Source organism: Apium graveolens, chromosome 4 (assembly GCF_009905375.1).
Source record: "Apium graveolens cultivar Ventura chromosome 4, ASM990537v1, whole genome shotgun sequence".
Classification (NCBI taxonomy): Eukaryota; Viridiplantae; Streptophyta; class Magnoliopsida; order Apiales; family Apiaceae; genus Apium; species Apium graveolens.
The window spans coordinates 28,655,801-28,666,060 of record NC_133650.1 but is presented as its reverse complement, the minus strand read 5'-3'; the positions used below and the strand labels follow the sequence as shown (position 1 = coordinate 28,666,060).

At 33.5% G+C, this 10,260-nt stretch overlaps 1 pseudogene; it reads left to right on the top strand.

Moving 5' to 3' along the window:
* The first annotated feature begins 1,560 nt into the window (after positions 1–1,560).
* The window catches only part of LOC141718457 (suppressor of mec-8 and unc-52 protein homolog 1-like), a 47,199-nt pseudogene continuing 38,499 nt past the window's right edge, over positions 1,561–10,260 (top strand).

Genomic DNA, 10,260 nt, shown 5'->3' with positions numbered 1-10,260 from the left:
AAGGTATCATGGTGAAGACATTGTCCTGTTTACTTTTACTTGCTATCACTTTATACCTAAAATACACTGGGTAATTTTAATGAAAAATTTGGAGATGGAAAGTTAATTTAAAGCGAAAGAAGAAGTTTTAGGAAAATATATTAAGCTGATTATAAAAATTTTAATGAAAGATCTTGTAGAAACTTTAGGAGATGGAAAGTTAATTTAAAAAGAAACAAGAAGTTTTAGGATAATATTAAGATGGTGAGTTGATTTTTAAAATTTTAATGAAAGATCTTGTGAAAATTTTAGGAAAATATATTTTGGAGAATATAAGATAATTATTGAGAAAATTAGAAAAATAGAATGGGGCGATTTAAGATGTGTCCCCTAAACGCCCCCGTCTTCTATTTTATATACGTATATATTGATTGATTGATTGATTGATATTGATTGATTGATAAAAGGGAGAAAATGCTGCAGGATGTTAGTCGGTGGTAGGGCTATCAAAAAAATTCGAAAAATCCGATATTCGTCCAAAAAATCAGCACCCGTATCCAAGAAAAAGCGAATATTATCCGTATCCGAGAAAAAGCGGATCTTATTCGTATCCAAATTCGAGATATTCGAATCCGAAACTAAATACATATATGATATTTAAATTATATAAATATAAAATTATATATAATTTAAAATTTATTTTTTTAGTTTACAGTGTGTATAAATGTATTAAATAATACGTTTATACAAATTTTATATATATTGTACACTTACTTTATACATATATAAATATATTATGTGTATTTAATCATAGAAAATGTTCTATAATTATCTTCAAAATGGTAGGGGCAACAAAAAAATTCAAAAAATCCGATATTCGTCCGAAATATCCGTATTCGTATCTGAGAAAAAGCGGATATTATCCGTATCCGAAATAAAACGGATATTATCCGTATCCGAAATAAAACGGATATTATCTGTATTCGAATCCAATGATTGTCCTTATCTAAATAATCTGTTTGACAGCTCTAGTCGGTGGTGAAATGACATTTTCAATTATAATTTTTAAAATTTCCAAAAATAATATTTTGGACATTTATTATGAGCCCGTTGTACATATGGAAACTGGCATGTTGTTCGGTTAAACCTTGGGATAGTCGACGGCCCTTCGCTCCGCACACAGAAAAAATGTTAAAAATAACAATTTTTTGGTATAAATGACTGAAAATACCCATTCTGGAAGTGGATGGCTGAAAATACCAATTTGGATACGCATTTGCCATTTGAATATTCTGTTTTGTACTAGATACGCATTTGTCAAATGGGTATCCAATTTATTTTTAAGATACGCATTTGTCGGCAAATGCATATCTCAATTGTAATACCCAAACTACAAATGCATATCTCTAATAATTTTCTTAAATACTCAATTCTCAAATGTATATTACACTTACCCAATTATAAAATGCGTAACCAAAACGGTATTTTCAGTTATGTGTTCTAAAAATGGGTATTTTCAGTTATTGCACCCAAAAATGGGTATTTTTAAACATCACCCACGCGCACACACAATTATTGGATATGTGTGGTCTAGAAATCGAAGCTCGAGAGTAATCTCCCCTCTCTTTATATATTTCTTGCTTTCTCTTTCTAATTTTATTCAACAAATTAATAATTAAGCCACCCTTCTTTTTTATTGTTTGTTATATGATTCTTTTCTACTGTAATGCTTTGACTAATCACATAATTCACATCCATACATTCACTGGGATAATAGTATTATACATGCCTCTTGTTAATTTTCTTTTAAGTTGCAAGTATTTGAATGTCGTTTCGAGTTGGTTTAACATTATGGAAAAAAGATTTGAACTTGATCATAACTTGCATTCCTATTATCCAAGAATAATGTATGATTGATTATGTACTATATGGGGCTAACATTATCCATTGCATTCAATTTTTATATGGATACTGTAGAGTAAGATGGGAAGGAATGGCATCTTTTACTGGTTTAATAATAATAATAATAATAATTATTATTATTATTATTATTATTATTATTATTATTATTATTATTATTATTATTATTATTATTATGCCAGGTCCAGTCTCAATGCCAGAGAATAATTATTATGGCGCCAGGTCCAGTCTCAATGCCAGAGAAGAATAGTTGACAAACTTATATTTACTAGATTTAACATATAGTATAACTTAAAACATCATTATTTTTGAATTTAAATTTTAAGGTTTAAGAATAATAAGTTTAAATCAAGCATAGTTACTAGTTACCATATAATAACATCCAAATGCCAAGCTATGACAATTGTCTGGAACTATTTTCTTCTTCCTGTTAGTTGGTTGATAAAAAATGGTTCTGTGATCCTTTGTCTCCTTGTTTACGCCTTGTATTGTGTAATGCGTGCACAAGACAATCACAATAAGGAATCTGTTTTAAGTTTTTTTATGTTGTTTAATGCAGTGTAATTGAGACTATTCTTCAATTTTGTAAGGACAACTCATTACACCAATTTTTTCAGACAATACGAAGTGAGTGTCAGGTTTCTCTGAATACAGTAGACATCCTCGAGACATTTGTTTCTGATATCAACAGTGGTAGGGGGGATGCAATATTACCACAATTGTCACAACTCAAGCTTCCTAGAAAGAAACTAGAAGATGTATGAACAGGTGACTGATCAGGAAAAATATGACGATCTGCTCCCAGTGCTATACAAGTATATTCATGGCATAGTTTCATATATTTAAATTCTTAGCACTCATAGACAAAATCAACCTTTACTCTTTCTAAATGCTGGGGTGTGTACTTACACTTGGATCAATACATTAGACTTCCTATAAATGCCAAGTCTATTGTACTTTCAGATGTCATGAGAAAGTGTGGGTGAATTGTGTATATTGTTTAGATATTTGAGTGTGACTGTATTTATGAAAGTCGGTCAGCGGAAATTTGTGATAGGTCTAGGTAGTTGGAACTGGCTCGAAGTCTAAGAAACCTTAGTTTGACAAGGGTTCGACTTGACAGGTTACAAACTTACAAACTGCGTATTTGTGTTCTGTTTGTCCTTTGTCTTCTTAAACTCAAGCTACCACCTTTTCACAATCATCTTTTTGGGTATAACGTATCTCTGCCTTGTATAATCGGATATTTCTTACTATCTTTAGAATAAAACATCTTGACAGTTGCCATCTAAGTCACTAGATGCCTTTTTAATATGTGCGAAATTCAATCTTGGTAGCAGGTTAGCTTGATAATACTGTTTTAAGTATATACTTAGGTCTCATTCTTTTTTCTAGTGGTGGACAGGAGGTGGCTAACTATCTCGTTGTGTTTATATTGTTGTAGATTGTCTTAGAAATGATTGAACTTGGAGAAATGGACACTGCTCGGTCTATACTGAGGCAAACCCAGGCGATGGGTGTCAGGAAATAGGAGCAGCCAGAAAGATACTTGCGGCTTGAACATTTTCTTGTGCGAACTTATTTTGATCCCCACGAGGTAAGGATGTTTGCTCAAGTCTGTTTACTAGTCAATCCAGGTATTATTGAAAATCTTTCCCAGACAACTGTAGTTTTCTATCATATTTATCATGCTTTCCTTTTATATATTAGTCAATCTTTAATGGGATGTTATCGTAATCCTGCTACATATGTGTATATATATTACAACCATGACCATACATGAATTTATCTAATCAATAGTACTGCATGACTGATAATCTTTAAGTAGTTCGATACTGCTGTAGCCTGTATGTATTATTATTTAAATAATTACTTTGGATTTTTTTATAAGGTTAAATCTCAATATGGTCACCAGAGTGAAAGACATATATCAAAAAACAGATTCAATTTATCGGGATCTCGTTTGCACTACTTTAGTTACAAGTAATGATATTGTCGTTAGTCAAACACGTGTACTTGACGAAAAACGTTAAATGTAACGGGAGTTGGTTAAATGTAAGGGGAGTAGGATTCAGTGACACGAGTCAGCATCTGAAAAGTTACATATTGTTCACTTATTAAGCATATGCTGACACCTGTGTGGTATATCTGTATGTAAGTAGTGATTTTCTATACATCTTGATTGAATAAATATATAGATTGAATGTAAATCAATTTTTCAAATTTTTTATTTTTTGCGAATTATTTTTAATTTTGTTAAAATTTAAATATTTGGTTTTTATGTTTACATATATTCTTTCTTCTTTAATTTAGAGAAAATACAATTTTTTATTTAATTATGAAATATTGGTTTTAAATTTTAAAATTTTCAAGATTTATCAATATATATTGCATACAAAAAAAATTATTTAATAATTTCAAATCTACAAAATTATGCAAAATTGTAAAATTGTTCTAGCATACTCTTAATTATTACAACCTAAAAGAAATAGTTATATATTAATTAAAATCTAATTTGAATACTTCAATTCCATCACGTGCTTACTTTCCAAAATTATTAATTATATTAACTCAATCTTCTTTCATCCTCTTCGGAACAACATTATCTCCCTTATTTTCATGAAATAGGTAATAAGAATTTTGTAATAATTGATATTTTATTTTATATCTATTTAAGAGAATTTTTCCAATTTTGTAAATGAGTGCTACTTCAATGATTTTAAAAATTTATTGAAGAGGGGAGAATACCCAAATTAATTATACATGTTACATTAAATGTTACTGTTAATTAATATATTATTTAAATTAAATATAATTGTTAATTGGTCTTAGTTACTACATGTTGAGTGTAAATTGTAATTACCATCTAAAAATTGAGTCGACGCCGATGTCAACTTCTTTCCGTCAAATCCATTTTTTAATTTAACGGTGTCATTACTTGCAACTTAAATGGTACAAATGAGTCCCCAATAACTTGGATTAGTTTTTTAATATATACTCTGCAGATAAGTGACCACTTTGATATTTAACCTTTTTTTTATAAGGTGTTAAGTCGTGTCTCTGTTTTCCTTTTCTTTCAGCTATATTCAAACTAGATTTATTGTTTTCACAATCAGAACGCAGTGGCTCACCCTCTGCCTTGCATTTCGCACTGCTTATCTTTTTAATCACTGCTCCTTCCGTTTCATTAAACTTTTCCTATTTTGACTTCGGACATTATTTATGGTAAACGATTAACAATTAATTTACGTCTAATTATTATAAACTGGACATTATTCCAGTTTCAAAAATTTTGCTTCAATGTTCACTTGAGACTTGAGAGTGTCAATTGATATTTTGTCTGAAATTAAATGTGTCTATGTAAGATGCTCTAGATTTTCACCAAAAGTTTACTGTCTAAGAGGTTGGGTGTTTGCCTGCCAAGCTCAGTAGGTTTCTTGATTAAGCTTTGACGTTATTATAGAAAAGCAGTGCAGAGCTTAGACCTGTACTTGGAGAACACCATTATCTTCATAATGTAAAATGTCTTTTTGATTATTTTATTGTAATCTGACTAGTCTTATTAAAACATTACCTGACAAATGTTTTTTAATTGTTTCGTAGTCTTTTTATTCTGACCAAAACCTTATTAATATACTGTCTGATTTATTGTTTTATAGTCATTGTATTCTGACTACTGTTATTAATATATTACTTGACGATTAAGCTTTCATTGAGTTATTTCTGTTGAAAGTGTTAATTAAAGAATATATGTATAGTTTCAAGATGATGCGGACTTGGAATAAAGGGCGAGCTCACCTCATATCAAGTAAATTTAATATTCTAATAAAGGGGATCAACAGAGTGTATCTCTTCAATCTGTTATATGGAGAAGGCACAGAATGCCAAGGCACCACGGTAGCCATAAAGAATTTAGAAAAGTTGCCTTGTCTCACAGGAAATGGAGAATAATTTTTTTATGTAAGCTGAACAATTTTCTCAACTAAGTTAATTAGGAGTAGCTCAGAAATTTGCACGCTCTGGAGTACTTTAGGATCGTGAAATCCCCTTATAACTCTGGATGAGTGAAGTGATGGCGGCAAGTCAGCAACTTTGAAATTGCAAAGGAATTATTATTTACTTGCAACATAAATCTTTGGAAGTATTTGGCTATTTTAGTTTGCAAAACTAGTTTGGATACTAATCTGTACAAGTTTCGCTTTTAGATATAGAAAGCTTTCAGAGAGTCCACACCAATAAAATTTCACTTTGCCTTGCAATAAGTATACATAATATGTTCCGTTTCTGCTTTTTACATGTTTTTTATTCAAGCATTTTTTGTATTTTGCTGACCTACGTTATTTTGCTACAATTGCAGTTCTTGCAGCAGAAGTATCTGTAATTCCTCCCTCCCGGCTAATGGCTTTAATTGGCCAGGCTTTAAAATGGCAACAGCACCAAGATTAAATTCCAATATAATATTTTACGTAAATAGTATTAATCTAAAAGTCTATATCCATTTTATAATCAGGATAAGCAATGACGCTGCACTCTTTAAAAAAAGAGATGAAACAGTGAGCGTGTTTGATCTGGTCGGTTTGCCCACTCGTGGCTTTCGCCATTTGGTTGCTGTGCAACTTATTTGGATTTCAGTTTACTCTAGTAAAACAATCATCTGATGTCAGGCAGATGCTTAGGTTGTGATTTGAGCCAGTTAATCAAGTGGTTTCATGTCGGAAGAGTGTTTCTTTAACTATTCCTGGCCAAAGAATTGGCCCTAGATATGTGTAGCCCTTTGAAGTTTGTTGGATCAAATTATTTATTTTGTTTTACTTATTATTCTGTCTTGCATGAATATGTAGATAGTTTTGCTTATCTTTAACGGAAACTTGTGAACTTTAAGTATACTTGTTTTCCTTCTGAATTTCTATGATTCCGTCTTCTCTTTTTTCCTTTAGCTACTAGGCCGCCTCTATGAGGCATGCACTTTGAGGACCTCATTTCCTATTCTCGCACTTCTTTTCTATCAATAGTTTTCTTACTTCTCGGAAATATTACTTATGGATCTCAGGATTGCTCCACGTGGAACTGTAGGAAACGTAAATGGGATTTTGCTCCAATATTTTTAACACAAATATAATATATAATATATATTTTATAACAAGATTTCAGAAATAAAACAGACACACAACACTTATATATATTTTTCTCCCCAATAAAAGATTACAACTTTTCTTTTTTTTTTAAACACAACAGAAGGTTACAAACTTTGTTTTCTAATATGAGAGCTTCGGCTCTATTTTTCCATTCTGCAAGTATTTAACTCAGTACTCCTTTTTTTTTATTATACAAATGCTCCTGAGCCATGCTTTTTATAGACTTTAAAACACATGCATAGCTCAGCTCTTGCATCACCTATCATTTATTTTCTTATTTTCTGGACAATCTTGCATCTAATAGCCTACCTTGAATCCAGGAGGAGCTGCCATAGTTTCTTTTATTTCTACCACCTTATGTTATTTGATTTCTTCAGCCGTGTGTTGTAGTTTGCACAGCCTCCTTTTTTCTTGGACACGACCTAAGACTTTTACTACTGCTACTCTTTTTCAATGCATCAATATATGTGTCTCAGTGTAAACAAGTAGACTTCCATCTGCATCCTTTAAATTTTTCATGCTTAGCTTTTATGATCCTGGCTGGCTAATCTGTATTTGTCCAATCTTCACAATCTTATCATATTATTTGTAGTGCTTCCATTATTACATACGTGAATTACTTATCATATACATCTAGAAGGGTTTGACTTTCTAACACTCCCCCTCAAACCCGACTTTGCATTCCGAGTTTTTCTTTCATTTTATAAAACATCTCTGGCTTCAACGGCTTCGTGAAAATATCCGCTAAATTTTCTTCTGTTCTACAGTGTACTAGCTCCATAATTTTATCATTTACTTGTTCGCGAAGAAAATGATATTTTATGTTGATGTGTTTGCTGCGACTGTGTGACACTGGATTTTTCGCGAGAGAAATAGCGGATTTATTATCCACATAAATTTGAACCGGACCTTCCTTCGCAATATTTAACTCGCCCAATATGTAGCCTAGCCACATAGCCTGACATGCGCATGCTGCTGCTGCCATGTACTCCGCCTCACATGTTGAGAGGGCAACTGTCTGCTGCTTTTTTGATGACCACGAAAATATCGCTGAACCAATATGAAAAACATAGCCTGAAGTGCTTTTCCCGTCATCCAAGTCACCGCCATAGTCACTGTCTGAGTAGCCAACTAATTTTGAATTTTGAGAATGCGTGTAAAACAGACCTTGATCAAGTGTACCTTTTATGTACCTCAAAATCCTTTTAGCTGCCATGAAGTGATCTTGTTTCGGCTTTTCCATGTACCTACTGACCAATCCAACTGCATACATTATATCTGGACGAGTAAAAGTTAGGTACCTCAGACTTCCAACCAAACTTTTGAACAACGTCGGATTTACCGAATCCCTTGTTGAATCAACTCTGAGCTTTATGCTCGGTTCTGCTGGCGTGCTTACTGGCTTTCATTCCTCCATTTTGAACTTCTTTAAAATCTGCTCCGCATATTTTTTCTGAGACATAAAAATCCCATCTTTCTTTTGCTTCACCTCGACTCCAAGAAAGTATGACATTTGACCAATATCTGTCATCTCAAATTCGTTAGTCATAACTTTCTTAAAATCATCAAACATACCAGGGTTGTTTCCTGTAAAGATCATGTCATCCACGTACAAGCACACGATCATAATATCTCCCCCTGAATTTGTCTTTGTATAGAGGGCATGCTCGTATGGACTCTTCACGAAACCATTTTTCTGAAAATATTCATCAACCCTTGTATTCCATGCTCGCGGAGCTTGCTTCAAACCATATAATGCTTTTTTCAGCCGATAGACTTTATCTTCCTTGCCTTTATGAACATATCCGGGAGGCTGCTCAATATAGACTTCTTCTTCAAGATAACCATTCAGAAATGTCGACTTCACGTCCATCTGAAAAATCTTCCATTGATTTTGAGCGGCAATTGCTGTAAGAAGTCTGATGGTGTCAACTCGTGCAACTGGAGCAAACACCTCATCATAGTCAATGCCATATCGCTGCTTGTAGCCTTTAGCCACTAGCCTCGCCTTGTGCTTTTCCACTTCACCATCCTGATTTGTCTTTGTCTTGTAGACCCACTTGACGCCAATTGTTTTATGTCCTTCTAGAAGATCTGTGAGCTCCCATGTATCATTTTTCTTGATTGCGCCAATTTCCTCATCCATGGCTTTGTTCCATTTGCTTTCTTCAGAAGCTTCCTCAAATGTAACTGGGTCACATTCAGCCATTAAGCAAAATAAGGAATAATCAAAGGTTGTTTGTACCGGACTTGTTGCTTCATAAATATTATCCAGACTCCGCATCTTTCTCGGTGCTCCCCCTGAACTGCTGCTTCCTCCCGTGGATGGTGTCGATCTAGGTGTTTGTTGATTTGGACTTGGTGGAGGAGTTTGATAATCATCTCCGTCATCTTCATTATTGAGGTTGTCACCGTCATCATCATCACCATTAAAGAATAAGCCGACAACTTTTCTTTCTTCCTCGCTCCATCTCCAGTAATCTGATTCATCGAACTCAACATCTCGAGAAATGATTAATTTCTTCGTTAGGGGATTGTAGAGTCTGTATGCCTTGCTTCTTTTGTCATATCCGGTAAAGATGCATTTCTCGCCTTTATCATCCAACTTCTTTCTTTTCTGATCAGGAACATGGGCATATGCAATACATCCAAAAATTCTGAGATGTCCAACTGATGGTTTGCTACCACTCCATGCTTCATTCGGAGTTTTGTTTCTGACACTTTTTGTTGGACAACGATTCAACAAATAAACTGCACATTGAACGGCTTCCGCCCAGAAAGTTCTTGGCATGTGCTTTGCTTTCACCATGCTCCTTGCCATGTCAAGAATAGTGCGATTCTTTCTTTCTGCAACGCCATTTTGTTGAGGAGTATAGGCCGTTGTCAACTGATGATTGATTTCATGTGCTCTACAAAAGCTTCTAAACAGATTAGAAGTATACTCGCCTCCTCTATCTGATCTGAGTACCTTCAAATAATGACCACTTTGCTTTTCTGCCAGTGCTTTGAACTCCTTGAATTTATCAAGAGCTTCTGACTTTTCTTTGATGATATACACCCAACTTTTCCTGCTAAAATCATCGATAAATGTTAGGTAATATCTATTACCTCCAAGTGATGAGATATCAAATGGACCAGCAATATCTGTGTGAACAATCTCCAATGGCCTCCTGGCTCTCCATGATTTTCCAACGGGAAAACTTTGTCGATGTTGTTTTCCCTTTAC